Below are 21426 nucleotides of genomic sequence, written 5' to 3' on the forward strand. Positions count from 1 at the left end.
AAGTAAAATATTTTTTTGAAATTTTTTTAAAAAATGTTACTGATCTATTTGAGAGAGAAACAGAAATAGCAATAGAGGGCACGAGTGGGGAGGAGAGAGAGAAGCAGGCTCCCTGCTGAGCAGGGAGCCTGACGCGGGGCTCCATCCCAGGACCCTGGGATCATGACCTGAGCTGAAGGCAGACGCTTAACTGAATGAGCCACCCAGGTGCCCCAATAAGTAAAATATTTTTTAAAAATAAAAAACAGTGAAAAATAAACAGTTGTGCCCTAACAAATGAAATGTACAAAGGAATCAATGGTTTCAAATATATAATCATTCCCAATATTCCTATTAACATGCCATTCAATCTAAAACATATTTTATAGTGGGTTTCAACTGTAACATGTCAGGAAGCATACTTATTTTGCTTTCCAGGATATGTATTTTATTAAAGATTTTATTTATTTGAGAGAGAGAGCACGAGAATGGGGGTCAGAGGGAGCGAGAGAGGGAGAAGCCGACTCCCCGCTGAGCAGAGAGCCCAATGCGGGGCTTGGTCCCAGGACCCCAGGATCACGACCGAGCTAAAGGCAGCTGCTTAACCAATTGAGCCACCCAGGCACCCTGGAGGGTATCTATTTTAATATGAACTTTACACAGGCTCCTATAGACTCCTTGATCTCATGAATGAGGAGGAAAATACAAGGCAACTCATATTTTTAACACTATCAGCCACTTATTTATGTCAGATTTCTCATACCAAAGGTTGTATATGCCTTTCCTTTTTTTTTTATTAAAAGATTTATTTATTTTTAGAGAGAAAGAGCGTGCACAGTGGGGAGGAGCACAGAGAGAGGAAGAGAAATCTCAAGTAGACGCCCGATGAGCAGGGAGCCTGACATGGGGCTTGATCTCAGGACTCCAAGATCATGATCTGAGCTGAAATCAAGAATCAGACACTTAATCGACTGAGCCACCCAAGCACCCCATGCCTTTCTTTTTGACATATATTGCCAATTCATCAAATATATTTAAAATGCTGTGTATTAATGGCTTAGAAAACACCTATTTAAGTCATAATTAATTCATTTGCCAATCAAATCAATAACTTCAGATATGTAGATTTCAAAACCTTAAAAAACAGTAAAACCAGAAATATCCCTGTAACTTGAAAACTGATATACAAGGTTGGTATTCTTTTTTGTACTGGCTACTAATATCTGTAAATAGATGTATTCAAATAATAAATGTATCATACCATTTACCTGCTGGAAAAAATCTATAGATGCTGTTATTGCTACATTATATATCATATTACATTATAAATTCCATGAACTCAGGGATCCTACCTTTTTTTTACTTTTTAGACTGCTTTATTAATTTCATATTATGAAAATAATAGTTTTTCCTTAAAACTGGGTGAAATTGCCCTACTGGACAGAAAGTTTTACACTGAGACAAAACAATATTTAATTATAAACTTCTAAGTGGAAATACCAAAAAGGTTACAGAGAAAGTAAATCACAAAACTACAATCTTATAGAGCAGAGGCCACATTATTAACCTTGGGGAAAACCTTAGGATTCAAGATATAAGGCAAAAGTCATAATGATTATCAGGTTCAGGAGTTTGGAAGCGCTTATGATGCCTCATTTGCTGCTCCTTAGTCTTTCTCCTGATTCCCATCATCTGCCCTATGAACTTCTCCACATCATCTCCCACTTCACTGTAGTCAATATTCCTGTTAGGTATGGCTCATTGAAAATTAGAGACAAGCCTCTCATTCACCCCAGCCTGACATTTCCTCCAGGCTTCTGGCCTTCACCCTCCTCTCCAACTGCATGATTCCTTTACATTCTGCATGGGGCCCTGTTCTCTTTCCTTTTCCTGCTGGGCATTTTCCACATTGAGATTTTTCACTGCTTGTTTCTCTTCGGACGCCACGGCTCCTGGGCCTATCCTTGCATTCTCCCCCTCCCATTTCTCTCAGCGAGTACACGGCCAAGACACAGACCTGCACACGTGCTCTCCCTCCGCCTCCTATTCTTTGGGGCTGCCCCTGGCCCACATGCCCTCAGGACCGCTGGGAGCAGGTACTGAGAAGGGAGCCAGTGACTGCTGGGTCTTTGGATACTGTCTTTTTAACATCTATATACCGACAGGTCCAGACAAAATGCAGAGAAAGTAGTAGGGGCTCCATAAATACTTGTTGAATGAATACTAAACTCAAGAAAACTCAAGCAAAATAGTTACTCCTATTTCAAGGAAGAGTTATAAATTTACCTAAATGTTTGCATTACTCCATAAAAGGAAATCTCCAGCATAGCCCTCATATTTCCATTCTCTCCTAAATAACCACTTACTCATACCTCCTGAGTTGACTCGCTCCATACCCTCAATTTCTTTCGATTCTGGGGTTAAAATTGCCAAATAAGAAATTTTTCAAAGAGTACACCCTCCCTCTGATAAGTCCTATTCCTTTAGTCAGTAATCCCTCCCTCAGCCCATATTTATTTTGTGCCAGAGATAAAAATCTTTACAGTAAATATCATTACAAAACTTCCTTAGTCTATATTAATGTCCTTTCTTTAGTACAGTCAATTTCTCATTTATTTACAGGGTTATAACCTTTAAAATCAATATTAATACTGTAAAAATATATTATCTCTTAATTGCAATGGAGCAAGATAAATATATCTGCATTGTGAATGAGTGAATGAATGAATGAATAAGTAAATAAATAGTAAATGAGTATTAATGAGTTTTATCATTCTCAGCAAGCCTAAAAATTTGAAATCCAGGTTAATGTATGCACTTTCATCTGACATCAAAACAAGGAAAACACAAAAGAGACTATTATGGGTAGAAAAAAAAATCTAAATAATGGAGTGCCATACCATGCTCATGGATTGGAAGACTCTACATACTAAATATGCCAATTCTCCCAAATTGATCTGTAGGTTTGATTCAATTCCAATTAAAATTCCAGCAAGGATTTATAGACACAAACTAATCATAAAATTTATATAACACAGGCACTAGAATACCTAAAACTACCTTGAGAAAAAAGAATAAAGTGGGAGGAGTCAGTCTGCTTAATATTAAGGCTTACTATATAGCTAACAGTATGTTATTGGTGAAAAAATAGACATCTAGATCAATGGAACAGAGTAAAGAACTAAGGAATAGATTCACACAAATAAACCCAGGTATTTTTTTTTTAAAGAGTTTATTTATTTGACAGAGAGAGACAGCGAGAGCAGGAACACAAGCAGGGGGAGTGGGAGAGGGAGAAGCAGGCTTCCCGCGGAGCAGGGAGCCCAATGTGGGACTCGATCCCAGGAACCTGGGATCATGACCTGAGCCGAAGGCAGACGCTTAATGACTGAGCCACCCAGGCGCCCTCAGGTGATTTTTTGTTATGAAAGTATAAAAAGCACTTCAATGGAGAAAAGACAGCCTTTTCAACAAATTGTACTGGGGAAATTAAAAATGGATCATGGACTTAAATGTTAGAAATGAAACTATAAAACTTTCAAAATATCTTTAGTATCTAGGGCTAGGTGAAGAGTTCTTAGATGACACCATAAGCACAACTCATAAAAAGAAGATATTGAATAATTGGACTTCATCAAATTTTAAATCTTTTGCTCTGCAAAAGATCCTGTTTAGAAGATGAAAAGACAAGCTACAGATTGGAAAAAAAATATTTACAAACCACATATCCAACAAAGGACTAGAATCTAGAATATATAAAAAACTCAAAAACTCAATAGTAAAAAGAAGAAACAAACAGTCCAATTAGAAAATGGGCAAAACACAATGAAGAGCCATTTCACTGAAGAGGATATAAAGGTGGCAACCAAGCACATCAAAAGATGTTCAACATCATTAGCCATTAGAGAATCACAAACTGAAACCAAATTAAGCTATCACTACACACCTATAAGAACAGCTAAAATAAAAAATAGTGAGAACAGCATATGCCAGTGAGGGTGAGGAGAAACTGGATCACTCATTTAGGATAAGAATGCTACTCTGTGGGTGCCTGGGTGGCTCAGTCGGTTAGGCGTCTACCTTGGACTCAGGTCATGATCCCAGAGTCCTGGGATCAAGTCCCACATCAGGCTCCCTGCTCGGCGGGAAGCCTGCTTCTCCCTCTACCCGCCACTCCCCCTGCTTGTGCTCGCTTTCTCTCTCTGTCAAATGAATAAATAAAATCTTTAAAAAAGAGAGAATGCTACTCTGTGACACTTTGACAATATCTTAGAAAAGCAAATATGCAACTACCATATGACCCAGCAATTATACCCCTGGTCATTTAGCCCAAGAAATGAAAATTTCTGTTTACACAAAAACCTGTACAGTAATATTCATAGCAGCTTTATTTGTAATAGCCCCAAACTGGAATCAACCCAGATTTCTTTCAATATGTGAATGATTCAACAAACTGTGGTACATACATAACATGGACTATTACTCAGCAATAAAAAGGAATAAACTATTGATAATCAGAAGAACTTGGATATATATCTCCAGGGAATTATGCTGATCAAAACGCTAATCACATAAAGTTACACACTATATTATTCCATTTATATAACATTTTTGAAAGGACAAAATTTTAGAAATAGAGAATAGATTATGGGTTGCCATGAGTTAGGGTAGTGGGGGTGGGGCATGGGGGTGTGTGTGGTTATAAAAGCACAATACAGATATCCTTGTGGTGTTGGAACTGTGCAGTATTTTAACTGTGGTGGAGGATACGTGAATCCATATATGTAATAAAATTGTACAGAACTAAAACACACACACAAATGAACACAAGTAAATATGGTGAAATATGAATAAACTGAAATTTCGTGTTAATATTAACATCCTGGTTGTGATATTATACAATAGTTTTGTAAGATATCACCACTGGAAAGAAATAGGTAAAGTGTACAAAGGATCTCTCTATATTATTTCTTAGAACTGCATGTGAATCCACAATTATTTTAGTAAAAATTTAAGTTAAAAAAAGCCATTTGAAAAGTTGTTCACTCTGTTATAGAATCTTCTAAATTACTTAATATTAGTAATGACCATAACTTTATTTTTTCTTAAAGATTTTATTTATTTATTTGACAGAGACACAGCGAGAGAGGGAACACAAGCAGGCGGAATGGGAGAGGGAGAAGCAGGCCCCCCGCCGAGCAGGGAGCCCGATGCGGGGCTCGATCCCAGGACCCCGGGATCATGACCTGGGCCAAAGGCAGACGCTTAACGACTGAGCCACCCAGGCGCCCCTGACCATAACTTTAATTTCACATTTCAAATTGCCTACATAAATTGAGAATCTTAGCGAGATCCATCAATGCATATACCTTACCACAATGTCCAATCTACCCACCACTGTCCAGTAAATATTTAGAACTGCCTGTGGTTAGAATTAAAGTTGGACTTTGATGGAAGAAAATGAAGAAGAGTAAGGAAATATGTACAATAAAAAAATCTACCTCTTCAATGCTATTATTAGAGAAGCACTTTGGTAATTCTTTTCAATACAAAGTCAATAATATTAGCTGAAAGGAAACTCGAGCAGCATTAGAATAAGACATTACATAAAAATGAAATTAAAAAAATGTGGAAAAGTGTTTTTAAAAATTCAACCTCAGGGGCGCCTGGGTGGCTCAGTTGGGTTAAGCGACTGCCTTCAGCTCAGGTCATGATCTCAGGGTCCTGGGATCGAGCCCCGCATTGGGCTCCCTGCTCCGCGGGAAGCCTGCTTCTCCCTCTGACCCTCCCCCTGCTTGTGTTCCCTCTCTCGCTGTCTCTCTCTCTCTGTCAATTAAATAAATAAATAAAATCTTTTAAAAAAAAATTCAACCTCAGAACCCCAATGTAAATGTGATTCAATTCAATTCAACAAACATTTTATACATATGGAGTTTATGAAAAGCTATAAGCTAATGCAAAGGGGGAATGCAAATTATATCCTCTAGAAGTTCACAATCTAGTGAGAAAGGCAGACACATAAAGATGATACATGGCAGACATTGATAAGTGCTATAATAGAAGTGATATACAGTGCCACAGACAAAACTCTGAGAACAATTTGTTGTATGATGCAAGAGTCCAGAGCCATTTATGAATCAGCCAACACATATAAATATACAGTGAACTTCTAACCTTCCTATAATGTGTCTTAGGCATTGAGAAAGGAAAACTGCAAACACTTATTTCAAATGAGAACATATCATAATTTTAAATAATTCTCTGTAAATTCTAACACATTGGTAAGTTTCTAAGTAAAGAATAATTCTATTTTTCTTAAGATATAAAAATTTTTTAAGTACAATATATAAGAAGTAACAAAATATTGACTTAAATTTCTAATGAGTAATTTACATCATTTCAAATTATGAGGGGATGTTGGTTCAGTTGTTTGTCAACTATTATATGTTAGCTGTACAATGAGTTAATTGTAAAAAGCTAGTGTTTTTTTATTTTTTATTTATTTTAAAGATTTTATTTATTTATTTGAGAAAGAGAGAATGAGAGACAGAGAGCACGAGAGGGAAGAGAGTCAGAGGGAGAAGCAGACTCCCCGCTGAGCAAGGAGCCCGATGTGGGACTTGATCCCGGGACTCCGGGATCATGACCTGAGCTGAAGGCAGTCGCTTAACCAACTGAGCCACCCAGGCACCCTGAAAGCTAGTGATTTTTTAAAACACATAAAATGTTCTGGCTTAGAGTTTATTTGACCTAAAGGTGTTCTTTGGAATTACCCTTGTTCTCTTATGTAAAAAAACATGCCCATAGGTGTAAGTTAAGGAGAAAAGATATTATGCCATCAATCCAGTAGCAGACCAACCATCATAAAAAGGGAATTATTTTTTATAAACATCACAGGGTCTTAAATATATGAAAAAATGCTCACCTTACTGAGAACATAAATGCAAATTAAAACCACAATGAGGTATCATTTTTTCACCTATCATTAGCAAAGATATAATGTTTGATAGCACAATGTGTTGGCGAGGGTTGGGGAAACAAGCACTTTTATCTATTGCCGGTGTAAGTGTAAATTGGTACAACCTCTATGGAGGACAATTTGGCAATATCTATCAAAATGACAAAGGTACATACCACCCAACCTAGCAATTCCATTTCTAGAAATTTATCCTACAGATAGTACACATCTGAAATGACCTATTACAAGGTTATTCATTGCAGAAATATAATAGCAAAAGTCAGGAAACAAGCTACGTATTTCTCAATAGAGGATTGGTTAAATAAATTATGGCATATCCATACAATTGAATAATACTACACAGCCATCACTCTTTATGTACTAATATAGAATGATCTTAAGCAAAGTACAGAAAATGTGTAAAAACAAGGAAACATAAATAAATGTGTAAAAATAAGGAAACATAAGTAAGTGCATGTATGTTTGTAAGCGCCCATGCTTATATATGCATGAAATAGCTCTAAAAGGAAAAACAAGAAAAGTTAACACAGGATGCCTCTGGGAAGGAGAATTATGTGGCTGGGCACAAAGAGGGGGAAACTTTTAATTGTATAGACTTTTATAACTATCAAAATTTGAACTACCTGAATGTATTACCTAATCAAAAATAAATGCAAATGGAGTGAGAGGTGGGGAGGGGGAAGAAAAAGAAAAACAATCCAAAGCAGCACAGCACATCTTCTTCTGCAAATTATTACAGCTAATTTCTCCTGTCTAAAAAACACCTTGGGGCAGGGTATGAACCAAGGGAACCAATTTATTTCAGTTACAAAATCAGCAGTTAATCAGGCTGATGTTTGTTTCATGGTATTGTAATTTTTCAAGTTATTATAAGTATTGTTAACTATTCTACACATTCTAAGTATTTCCCCACTGAAGTTTTCCGATTAGCTATATGAGAGCTTTACCTTTAGCAGCTCCTCCAGATCCAAAAGAGAATACTTGGTCAGAGAATTGACAGTTTGGAATAAATAAATCAACACTGTGGACATATGATGGAACTATATTACAATACTGTGAGGGTGATTAGCTTTGCATTAGTCTATATAGAATAAACAACTTTGATTTACTTATTTTTCCTTTAAAAACGATCAGTTAACTCTTTTCTCTCTGTCTCTCTCTCTCACCCTCTCTTTCTCCCTCCCCCCATGCCTCTGTCTTACACACACACACACACACACACACAAACAGAGTTTTAGAACTCAATATAGATAATTATTTTGTTCTGTGCTCTATGTACAATTCTACTATTACACTCATCATGCCATATTGTAATTTGTCTCTCAACAGAACTGTGGGCTTTTTGAGGGTGAGGAGATCATGTACTAGAATGCAAAAGTTTGATGACTGTCTCACAAACCTCCTCCTCCAAACACTTTCTAATGTAATGATCATTTGCTTTATTCTGATAAATTTAAATCAGAAAAAAATAACAGTGATATCATATTCTTCCACATTTTCTTGTTCTGAAAACTTTGGGAAATCCTATATGAATCTTAGAAAAAATAACAGTGATATCATATTCTTCCACTTTTCTTGTTTTGAAAATTTTGGGAAATCCTATATGAATCTTAGACATTCCATTTGAATATTTGCATATAGGACTATTTAGATTTGGCATTTAGACCAAAGGATATTAAAATGAAAATATTTTCAAGGTATCTTTTTTGAAAGCATAAATAAAAAATTTTCTTGGTGTAGCCACTCTAGAGGTTCCTCAAAAAGTTAAAAATAGAACTACCCTATGATCTAGCAATTGCTCTACTAGGTATTTACCCAAAGGATCCAAAATACAGATTCGGAGGGAATGCAATAGCTAAACTATGGAGAGAGCCCAAATGTCCATCAACAGAAGAATGAATAAAGATGTGGTGTGTGTGTGTGTGTATCTATATATCTATATATCTATCTATATCTATATCTATCTATCTATCTATCTATCTATCTATCTATCTCTCCAATGGAATACTACTCAGCCATCAAAAAGAATGAAATCTTGCCATTTGCTGCAATGTGGATAGAGCTAGAGCATATTATGCTAAGTGAAATAAGTCAGTCAGAGAAAGACAAATACCATATGATCTCACTCAGATGGAATTTAAGAAAACAGATGAACATATGGGAAGGGGGGAAAAGGAGAGAGGGAACAAACCATAAGAGAATCTTAATGATAAAGAACAAATTGAGGGGTGATCGAAGGAGGTGGGTGGGGGATGGTCTAGATGGGTGATGGGTATTAAAGAGGGCACTTGTTGTGGGGCACCTGGGTGACTCAGTCTGTTAAGCATCTGACTCTTGATTTTAGCTCAGGTCATGATCTCAGGGTTGTGAGATTGAGCCATGCGTCAGGCTCTGCGCTGGGAGTGGAACCTGCTTAAGATTCTCTTTCTCCCTCTGCCCCCACCTCAGAAAAAAAGAGGGCACCTGTTGTGATGAGCACTGGGTGTTGTATGTGATGAATCACTGAATAGTACTCCAGAAACCAACACTGCACTGTACGTTAACTAAATAAAATTTAAATTAAAAAAATTTTTCTTATGCATGGTGTACTGGTTTGACTAGTCCTCCCAAAATTCGTGTCCACCTCATCACCTCAGAATGTGACCTTATTTGGAAGCAGGGTCTTTGCAGATGTAATCAAGCTAAAGTGAAGTCATATCGTGTAGTATTTTCCAGCCCAATTGTAATGAGATAATCAACAAAGGCATAAAAATTATTTTCCACATTTCCCAATGTGAGACTCTTTGAGCGAGTTTAGTCACACAAATCCCAAATAAGTCAAGTGCATTTCCATGATCCAGATTTTGATGCAAGATCCAGATCCAGCTGTCTACGAACCAGGAAAGGGGACTTCACCAGACACTGACTCTGCCAGCACTCTGATCTTGGATTTTTTTTTTAATTTATTCATTTGAGACACAGAGATATGGAGAGAGAGAGAGAACATGAGCAGGGGGAGAAGCAGAGGGAGGGGGAGAAGCAGGCCCCCCGCTGAGCAGGAAGCCCGATGCGGGGCTCAATGCGGGGCTCGATCGCAGGACCCTGGGGTCATGACCTGAGCCGAAGGCAGACGCTTAACCATCTGAGCCACCCAGGCGCTCCTGATCTTGGATTTCCCAGCCTCCAAAACTGAGAAATAAATTTTCCCCCTGTCTGTGATACTTTCTTATAGCAACCTGAATGGACTAAGATAATAATTCCCTCTATAAATACAATAAAAGAATAAAATACTATATAATCATCTCTGTAGATGCAGAATTTTAGTAGCCATTTTTGATTAAAACTCTCACCAAACTAGGAATAAAAGGTAACTTCTTTAATCTGATAAAAGGCAGCCCATAAAACCCACAACTAACACAGTTACTCAGCAGCAGCACTATTGACATTTTGGCCTGGATGCTTCTTTGTCATGCAGACTAGGTGGGTGGGGGTACTGTGCATTGTGGGATGTTTAGCAACATCTCTAGCCTCTACCAGTAGATGCCAATAACAGCCCCCAATCATAACAACCAATAATGTTTCCAGACATTGCCAATTGCCCTCTATGGGCAAAGTTTCCCCAACCAATTGAGAACCATTGAACTGCCATCACATTTAATGGTAAAAAACTGAATGCTTTCCTTCTATTAAGTGGAACAAGGCATAAATGACTAATCTCACCACTTTGCTCTCCCTGCTTCTACTGAATATTGTACTGGAGGTCCTATCCAGAACAGGCAAAGTAAACAACTAATAGAATGAAAAGGGAAAAGTAAAACTGTCTCTTTTCAAAAATGGCATATAGGAAATCCTGAAGAATCTATAAAAAGTTACTACAAAAAATAATAAAACTGGTACACTGAAATGTAAATTTTTTCATTGCCAAGAAAAATTAAATACCTAAAAAATAAATATACCATAGACATGCAAAGATTCAATATTGTTAATGTCGATTAGTCTACAGATTAAACACAATCCAAACAAACGTCCACTGCCTGATTTCAAGCCTTATCATAAAGCTACAATAATCAAGACAGTGTGATATTAGTGTAAGGATGGGCAAGCAGATTAACAAAATAGAGTAGAGGGCCCAGAAAGTGAAAAGTAGCTCAATAGGGAAGGGATTGTGTTTCCAAAACACAGTGAAAGAACGTATTAAAAATTTTTTTGGATATCAATGAAATGGAGTAGGAAACTCTAAGCACCTGTCCCTCTGCAGAAACATCAAAAAATTAAGAAGGAACTGTCAAAACCAAATTTGTCAGAACTCTGGAAAATGATCCAAGGTTTACAACAACCAAATAAATGTTGAATCAAGAAAAATACAAATTAAAAGTGGTAGAAAAGGTCTGTGGTGCTTTTGCTTGTCCTTACCCAGCTTCCTCCCAGGCTCAGTGGCACTTTTCAGAAGGGTAGCCACATTCACTTGTGGGACCCTTGTTCCTGGTACCAGGGACGGCAGAGCAAATTTCATTCACGAAGAATTGTTTGTCTGTTCTAACCTGTCTGGCGACCACCTGAAGGACTGATGCAAGGCATTTATCTTTGTTTTATCTAACCTGGAAAAGACACAGGACAGTCGAGCTGTAGGCATTGTGAAAAAACAATGTAAAGTAAATGAACAAACCACAGTTGCCCGGGGCAAAAGACTGGAGGTGAGGCATATGGATAAGATGCCAAAAGCCTGGGAGGAAAAGCAGTGGAGCTTTTTGGAAAAAATAGGGCATTGAAAAATGCCCATGTATACTGAGGAATTTAAAAAGCCAGGTATATGCCCAGGGGAGGACCCACGCTCAGGAAAGACCTAAGAAAAACTTGAGCTTTCACTCTAGCTGATCTCCAAGCACAATATAAGCAGGGAATGAAAGCTAAGGCAGAGTTGCAAATGGCCTGGCTAAGTCTTAAAGGAGTGCCATAACACAGAGCCAATGCACAGAGACAGGAGATATTTTTTCTTCCTTCTGTTTTTTTTCTTTTGTTCTCCTTTTCTCTCTCTTTTATTGGTTCCTGGCATTCAGAGAAATATCTGTCAAAACACTATCTGAGCACAAGTTAAAGGAACACAGATTTCAGTACCATACGTGACTACGGATAGAGGCTCTGCATAAACAGGTTGTAAAAGCCACTAAACAAATGAATAACGGCAGCCCTCAACAATAAAAACAAGGAAACTCTGGTAAAAGGCAAAGTCTGATTTCCAGTTACCACATTTAAAATAATCAAATTCTGCTTTCAACCAAATATGACAAAGTAAAAGGAAAGTGTAGCCCATTTAAGAAAAAAAAAATAACTGACAGGAATTATCACTGAGAAAGTCCAAATGCTGGTTATTAGACAAAAACTTTATTTTTATATATTTTTTTCTCATTAAACTTTTGTTTTAATGGGTCTCAAAATTCTGTGACAGATTTTTGGTCAAGTTGTTTCCATTAAAAAGTACTGATTTTAGGGCGCCTGGGTGGTTCAGTCAGTTAAGCGACTGCCTTCGGCTCAGGTCATGACCCTGGAGTCCCTGGATCGAGTCCCGCATCAGGCTCCCTGCTCAGCAGGGAGTCTGCTTCAACCTCTGACCCTCTTCCCTCTCGTGCTCTCTATCTCTCATTCTCTCTCTCTCAAATAAATAAATAAAATCTTTAAAAAAAAATAAAAAGTACTGATTTTAAAAACTGATAACTTAAAATTGCCATACACAAACACACACACAAACACACACACACACACACACACACACACACACACAAATGGTCCACAAAAAATTCCCCTTTCCGTCCAAAGGTTTTACAGTGCATTGCTATCATTAACCAGTCTTCTACTATTAACTTAAATGGTCCATTGACACAAAGAGTTCTGAGACCGTTCTCCCACCACTGATTAAGACTGGGTTGGCAGGTATTGGGGATAATATTCATTTAGCCTTCTGATCTTTCTGGGCATACTTGGTGACCTTGTCTGCTCCATCTGCCTTCTTGTTCACTGCTCTGATGACACCCACAGCCACTGTCTGTCTCATGACACCAACAGCAAAATGGCCCAGAGGAGGATAGTCAGAGAAGCTCTTAACACATATAGGCTTGCCAGGAACCCTAACAACAATGGCAGCATCACCAGATTTCAAGAACTTGGGACCATCTTCCAGCTTTTTTCCAGAATAACAATCAATCTTCTCCTTCAGCTCAGCAAACTTGCAAGCAATGTGAGCTGTGTGGCAATCCATCACAGGTACATATCCAGCACTGATCTGGCCTCTATAGTTCAGGATAACGAACATCTTTGACAGATACATTCTTGTTTGTTTTTTTTTTGAAAGATTTTATTTATTTATTTGACAGAGAGAGATCTAGCAAGAGAGGGAACACAAGCAGGGGGAGTGGGAGAGGGAGAAGCAGGCTTCCCGTGGAGCAGGGAGCCCGATGCAGGGCTCGATCCCAGGACCCTGGGATCATGACCTGAGCCGAAGGCAGATGCTTAACAACTGAGCCACCCAGGCACCCTGACAGATACATTCTTGACACTGAAACCCACATTGTCCCCAGGAAGAGCCTCCCTCAAAGCTTCACGGTGCATTTCTTTTTTTTAAAGATTTTATTTATTTATTTGAGAGAGAGAGAGAATGAGAGATAGAAAGCACGAGAGGGAAGAGGGTCAGAGGGAGAAGCAGACTCCCTGCTGAGCAGGGAGCCCGATGCGGGACTCGATCCCGGGACTCCAGGATCATGACCTGAGCCGAAGGCAGTCGCTTAACCAACTGAGCCACCCAGGCGCCCAACTCACGGTGCATTTCAACAGACTTTACTTTAGTTTTAACATTTAACATCGACTGGTACAAAGGTGATTGCCATGTCAGGTTTAAGAACACTAGTCTCCACTCGGCTTACAGGGACAGTACCAATACCACCAATTTTGTAGACGTCCTGGAGGGACAGACGCAAGGGCTTGTCAGCTTGATGAGCTGGTGGCAGAATGCAATCCAGAGCTGTAGTGTGGTTCCACTGGCATTCCCATCTTTATGGGTGACTTTCCATCCCTTGAACCAAGGCATGTTAGCACTTGGCTCCAGCATGTTGTCACCATTCCAACCAGAAATTGGCACAAATGCTATTGTTTCAGGGTTGTAGCCAATTTTCCTAATGTGGGTGCTGACTTCCTTAACAATTTATTCATATCTCTTCTGGCTGTAGGGTAGCTCAGTAGAATCCATTTGTTAACACCAACAACTAGCTATTGTACACCCACTGTGTAAGCAAGAAGGACATGCTTATGGGTCTGCGGGTTCTTAGAGATACCTGCTTCAAATTCACCAACACCAGCAGCCACAATCAGGACAGCATAGTCAGGCTGAGATGTGACTGTAATCATGTTTTTGATAAAGTCTCTGTATCCTGTGGCATCAATGATGGTCACATAATACTTGTTGGTCTCAAATTTTCAATGGTGATATCACATTCATGTTCAGCTTTCAGTTTATCCAAGATCCAGGCATACTTGAAGGAGTCCTTGCCCAACTCAGCAGCCTCCTTTTCAAATTTTTTGATAGTTCTTTTGTTGATTCCACATCTGTAGATCAAATGACCACCAGTAGTGGTAGACTTGCCCAAATCTACATGTTCAATGATGACAATGACAATGTTGATATGAGTCTTTTCCTTTCCCATTCTGGTTTAGGTTTAGTGGTGGTTTTCATGACACCTGTGTTCTGGTGGCAAACCCATTGCAAAAAAGCTAGACAAAGACTTCAAAACAATTGTTTTAAATATACTCAAAGACCTAAAGAAAACCATGGACCAAGAACTAAATGAAACCAGAAAAACAACATGGGAACAAAAGGAAAATATCAACAAAGTCAGAGAAGTACAAAGAGGAACCAAATAGAAATTCCAGAGCTAAAAAGCACAATATTTGAAATTAAAACTTCAGTAGAGGTGTTTAACATCAGATATCAGCAGGCAGAAGAAAAAAATCAATAAACTTGAAGATACAAAAATTGATATTATCCAGTATGAGTGGCAGAAAGAATGGAGATAAATGAGCAGAGCCAGGAGATCTATGGTACATTCATCAATCTGAACAAAATATACATTTTAGAAGTACCAAAGAAAACAGAAAAGAATATTTAAATATTTTTTAAAAATATTTTTATTTATTTATTTTGAGAGAGGGAAAGTGCACTTGAGGAGGGTAGGGAGAGGCAGTTGGAGAGAGAGAGAGAATCTCAAGCAGGCTCCACATTCAGTGCAGAGCCTGACGTGGGGCTTAATCTCACGTCATCTGAAATCATGACCTGAGCCGAAACCAAGACTCAGACGCTTAAGCAACTGAGCCACCCAGGTGTCCCTAAATATTCTTTCTAAGAATATTTTAAGAAATAGTAGCTGCAAAATTCTCAAGTTTGATTATACATGAATCTACACATTCAAGAAGTTCAATAAACTCCAGGTAGGATAACTCAAAGAGATCCAAGACACATTCTTATCAAACTGCCAAAGACACAGACAAAGAGAATCTGTAAAGCTGCAAAAGAGAAGCAACTCAACACAAAGAAGAGATTTTCAATAAATAGCTGATTTCTCATCAAAAACCATGGCGGCCAGAAGGCAGTGGAATGACATATTTAAGTACTAAAAGTAAAAGAACACTGAAAATAAAGAATTCCCTATGTAGCAAAAACCATCCTTCAAAAATGGAGGTAAAATTACAACATGCTTAGATAAATAAAACCTGAGGGTGTTCATTGCCAGTAGAACTGCCATACAAGTAATGCTAAAGGTTCATGGAACACTACATCAGAAACTAATGATGTAATGTATGGTGATTAACATAACATAAATGAAAAAAAGAAATGCTAAAGGAATTTCTTCAAGCTGAAATGAAAGGACACAAGACAGTAACTCAGAGCCTTATGAAGAAATAAAGATCTCTGGTAAAGGTAGCTATAGAGGTAAATATAAAAGCCAGTATATTATATTTTCAGTTTGTAACTCCTTTTTATTTCCTGTATAATTTAAAAACCAAATGCATAAAAAGGTATTTATAAATATGTTATAGGGCACACAATGTATTACAGATGTAACCTGTGAGAAGAACAATATGATATCAATTCAAATCAGACTGTTATAAATTTAGTCAATTAATTTTATTTTATTATATTTTTAAAGAATTTATTTGAGAGAGAGATAGCGAGAGATAGAGCAGGAGCAGGGGAGAGAGGGAGAAGCAGGCTCTCCACTGAGCAGGGAGCCCAATGCAGGGCTCGATCCCAGCACCCTCGGATCATGACCTGAGCTGAAGGCAGATGCTTAACCAACTGAGCCACCCAGGTGACCCAGTACATTAATTTTAATCCCCAGGGTAACTACTAAGAAAATATGTAAAAGGAATAAACAAAAGGAAATGAAAAGAGAATAAAAATGTTACAATACAAAAAAATCTATTAAACACAAAAGAAGAAATGGAGAAAATGAAAGGCAAAAAGGGTGTAAGGACATACAGAAAACAAATAGCAAAACAGCAGTAGTAAATCCCTTTTATAAGTAACTATGTAAAATGGAAATGGATTAAACTCCCTAATCAAAAGGCAGAGATTGGCAGAATGGATTCAAAGTTAAAAAAAGAAAAAAGATATTCCATGCAATAATGACCAAAAGAGAGCTACAGTGGCTGGCTATAATATCAGACAAACTAGACTTTAAGCCAAAACCTGTTACAAGACACAAAGAATGACATTATCTTGTACATATTTTTTAAGTTAATGCATCAATAATTTATAACAATTTTAAACATACATACCAAACAAAAAAGCCCCAAATATATGAAGCAAATATTGACAGGCTTAAAGACAGAATTAGATAGTTGTACAATAATAGTTGGAGACTTCAATAACCAAGTTTCAAAAATGGACAAAACATATAGACAGAAGATTAATAAGAAAATAGAGGTGTTGAACAATACCTTAAACCTAGACCTAAAAGATAAATATAGGACACTTCACTCTAGAGCAGAATACACATTCTTCTCAAGTGCACATGGAACATTCTTCAAGACAGAACCTATACAGGCCACAAAACCAGCCTCAATAAATATAAAAATATTGAAATCCTACAAAGTATATTCTCCAACCACAATGGAATGAAGCTAGATTTCAATAAAAGGAGAAAAACTGGACATGAAAGTCAAACAATGCACTCTTTAAAAAAAATATTTTATTTATTTATTTGACAGAGAGAGACACAGCAAGAAAGGAAACACAAGCAGGGGGAATGGGAGAGGGAGAAGCAGGCTTCCCGCAGAGCAGGGAGCCCTGATGCAGGGCTTGATCCCAGGACCCTGGGCTCATGACCTGAGCCAAAGGCAGACGCTTAAGGACTGAGCCACCCAGGCGCCCCTCAAACAATGCACTCTTAAACAACAAAAGGTCAAAGAAAAAAATCACAAAGGAAATTAGAAAACACTCAGAGAAGAATGAATATGAAAACACAACATACCGCAACTTATGGGATACAGTAAAGGGAGTGGTGACAGGGAAATTTATAGCAGTAAATACCTACATTAAAAAGGAAGAAAGATCTTAATCAGTAACCTACCTCTGCACCTTAGAAAAACCAGAAAAGAAGAGCAAACTAAATGCAAAGCTAGCAGAAGGTAGTAAATTCTAAAAATCAGAGTGGAGATAAGTTATATAGAGAATAGAAAAACAATGGAGAAAATCAATGAAACCAAAACTAGTTCTTTGGAGAGATCAACAAAATCAAAAATTAGAGAAGATGTAAATAACTGAAATAAATAATGAAAGATGTAACATTATTACCAACCTTATAGAAATAAAAAGGATTATAAGAGAATACTATAAATACTTATACACCCAAAAAATTAGACAACTTAGATGAAATGAACAAATTCTTAAAAACACAGACTATCAAAACTAATTCAAGAAGAAATAGAGATGGAGCTAGAGAGTACTATGCTAAGCAAAGTAAGTCAGAGAAAGAAAAATACCATATGATTTCACTCTTATGTGGAATTTAAGAAACAAAACAAGTGAACATGGTGGGAAAGAAAAGAGAGAGAGGCAAATGAGGAAACAGGCTCTTAACTATAGAAAACAAACTGATGGTCACCAGAGGGGAGGTAAGTGAGAGGATGGGTTAAATAGGTGATGGGGATTAAGAAGTATACTTGTTATGATGAGCACCAGGTATTGTACAGAAGTGTTGAATGACTATATTGTATATCTGAAGCTAATATTACACTGTATGATAACTAGCTGGAATTTAAATAAAAACTTAAAAAACTAGTTGAATGGATAAAGAAGATGTGGCATATAGAATAAAATATTATCAGCCATAAAAAAGAATGAGATCTTGCCATTTGTGCCAGTGTGTATGGACCTAGAGGATATTATGCTAAGTGAAATAAGTCAGAGAAAGACAAATACCATATGATTTCACTTATATGTGGAATCTAAAAAACAAAACAAGTCATCAAATAAAAGCACAAACAGACCCTTAAATACAGAGAACAAGCTAGCAGTTGCCAAAGGGGGGGGATGGGCAAAATAGATAAAGGGGATTTAAACATACAAACTTACAGTTATACATAAATCTCAGAGATGAAAATAAGCATAAGGAATATAGTCAATAATACTGTAATAATGTATGGTGACAGACAGTGACCACACTTACAGTGGTGAGCACTGAATAATGTATAGAATTGTCAAATCACTATGTTGTACACCTGAAACTAAGATAACATCTTATGTGAATTATATTTCATAATTAAATAAAATGAAAAGAAATAGAGAATGTGAACAAGCTGTAACAAGTAAAGAGATTGAATCAGTAATAAAAAAAACTCACAACAAAGTAAAGTCCACAATCAGATAGCTTCACTGGAGAATTCTACCAAATATTTAAAGAAAACTTAACACCAATTCTTCTCAAACTCTTCCAAAAGTAGAAGAGGAGGTAACACAACCTAACTCATTCTATGAAGCCAATATTATCCTGATAACCAAAGCCAGACAAAGACACTAAAGAAAATTACAGACCAATACTCCCTACAAAAAACAGATGTAAAAAATCTCAACAAAATACTAGCAAACTGAATCCAAAAGAATACAAAAAGGGTTATACACCATGACCTGGTGAAATTTATCCCAGAAATGCAAGAGTGGTTCAACATAAGAAAATTAATTGATATAATAGGCCACATTAACAAAACAAGGAGAAAAAGCCACATTAACAGAACAAGGAGAAAAAAACAAGTAATCATCTTAATTGATACAGAAAATACATATGACAAAGTCCAACACCTTTTCATGATAAATGCACTCAGAAATTAGGACTAGACGAAAACTTTAACATGATAAAAAGTACTTATGAAAAACTCACAGCTATCTCAATACTCAATGGTGAAAGATTGAAAGTTTTTCCTCCAAGATCAGGGGTAAGACAAGAATGCTTGCTTTCATCATTTCTATTCAACATGGTACCAGAAGCCTTTGCCAGAGTAATTGGGTAAAGAAAAGAAACAAAATATATCCAAATTTGAAAGGAAGTAAAACTATGTCTGTTTCAGATGACATGATCCTCTCTATATAGAAAGTTTTGAAGAATCTACAAATAAAACATTAGAGCTAAAGAATGAGTGCAGCAAAGTCCTAGGGTACAACATGAACACAAAAAATCAATTTGGTTTCTATAGAATCATAATGAACAATCTGAAAAAGCAATTAAGAAAACAATTCAATTTGTAATACCATCCAAAAGAATAAAATATCTAGGAATAAATTTAACCAAGTAAATGAAAGACATGTACAGAGAAAACACTGATGAAGGAAATTTTAAAAGACCTAAATAGGGGTGCCTGGCTGACAGAGTAGAGAATGGCTCAGTTGGTAGAGCATGCAACTCTTGATCTCAGAGTCATGAGTTCAAGCCCCACATTGAGGCTAGAGTTTACTTTAAAAAAAAAAAAAGGGGCGCCTAGGTGGCTCAGTCATTAAGGGTCTGCCTCCAGCTCAGGTCATGATCCCAGGGTCCTGGGATTGAGCCCCGCATCGGGCTCCCTGCTCCGCGGGAAGCCTGCTTCTCCCTCTCCCACTGCCCCTGCTTGTGCTCCTGCTCTCGTGCTCTCTCTCTGTCAAATAAATAAATAAAATCTTTTTTAAAAAGGGGGAAAAAAAAGACCTAAATAAATGGAAAGACAACTTTTGTTCCTGAATTGGAAGACTCAACAATATTAAGATGGCAATGCAACCCAAAGCAATCTACAGATTCAGTGAAATCCTTATCAAAATTCCAACAGCCTTTTGAGCAAAAATGGAAAAGTTGATCCTCAAATTCATATGGAATTGCAAGGGGCCCCAAATAGCCAAAATAATCTAGAAAAGTTAAAGAAAGTTGGAGGACTCACACACCCCAATATCAAAAGTTACTATAAAGCTATGGTTGGTACTGGCATAAGGACAAACAAATAGCTAGTGGAATAGAATTGAGAGTCCAGAAATAAACCCATACATCTACAGTGAATTGATTTTTGACAAAGGTGCCTAGACAATCCAATGGGAAAAGAATAGTTTCTTCAACAAATAGTGCTGGGACAACTGTATATCCACATGCAAAAAAATAAAATTGGCTCTCTAACTCATGTCATTTACAAAAACTAATTCAAAATGGATCAATGACCTAAATATAAAATCTAAAACTATAAAAATCTTATATAAGAAATCACAGGAGTAAATCTTCATGATGTTAGATTTGACAATGGAATCTTAGATATGACACCAAAATATGAGCAACAAAAGAAAATAGACAAATTGGACTTCACGAAAATTTAAAACTTCTGTGCATAACAGGATATTATTAAGAAAATGAAAAGATGACCTCCAGAATGGGAGAAAATATTTGCAAATCATGTATCTCTTAAGTATCCAGAATATATATAGAAGTCTTATAACTCAACAAGAAAAAGACAAATAGTCCAATTAAAAAATAGACAAAGGCCTTGAATAGACATTTTTCCAAAGAAGATATACAAATAGGGAACAAGCACATAAAAAGATACTCAACATCATTAGTCATTAAGAAAATGCACATTAAAACCATAATGAAGAAAAATGGTTAACAAACTAAGGTGGCCATAATACAATGATAATAGTAATAACAGTAAAACAAAATAAAAACTGTTGGAAGGAGGTGGGGAACTTGAGATGCTCAGGCATTGCTGGTAGGAATTTAAAATGGTTCAGCCCCTGAAGAAAACAGTGTGGTGGCCCCTCAAAAAGACAGAATTACCATATGGCCCAGTAATTCTACTCCTAGGTATATACCCCAAAGTACTGAAAACAGGTACTCAAATAAGTATATATATGTATGTGTTCATAGCGATGTTATTCACAATTGCTTAAAGGTAAACAACCCAAATGTCCATAAATGGATATGGATAAACAAAATGTA

At 37.1% G+C, this 21426-nt stretch overlaps 1 protein-coding gene and 1 pseudogene across 1 annotated transcript in view; both read right to left on the minus strand.

Annotated features, from left to right (window-relative positions):
- The window catches only part of COL4A5 (collagen type IV alpha 5 chain), a 233304-nt gene that overhangs the window by 187121 nt on the left and 24757 nt on the right, over positions 1 to 21426 (minus strand). The gene's annotated exons all lie outside the window — the stretch shown is intronic.
- On the minus strand, positions 1478 to 14332 carry LOC112810185 (protein BEX4-like; annotated as a pseudogene).

The sequence above is a fragment of the Callorhinus ursinus genome, unplaced genomic scaffold (genome assembly GCF_003265705.2).
Source record: "Callorhinus ursinus isolate GAN/ISIS: 27379988/994484 unplaced genomic scaffold, GSC_fseal_2.0 scaffold65, whole genome shotgun sequence".
NCBI lineage: Eukaryota > Metazoa > Chordata > Mammalia > Carnivora > Otariidae > Callorhinus > Callorhinus ursinus.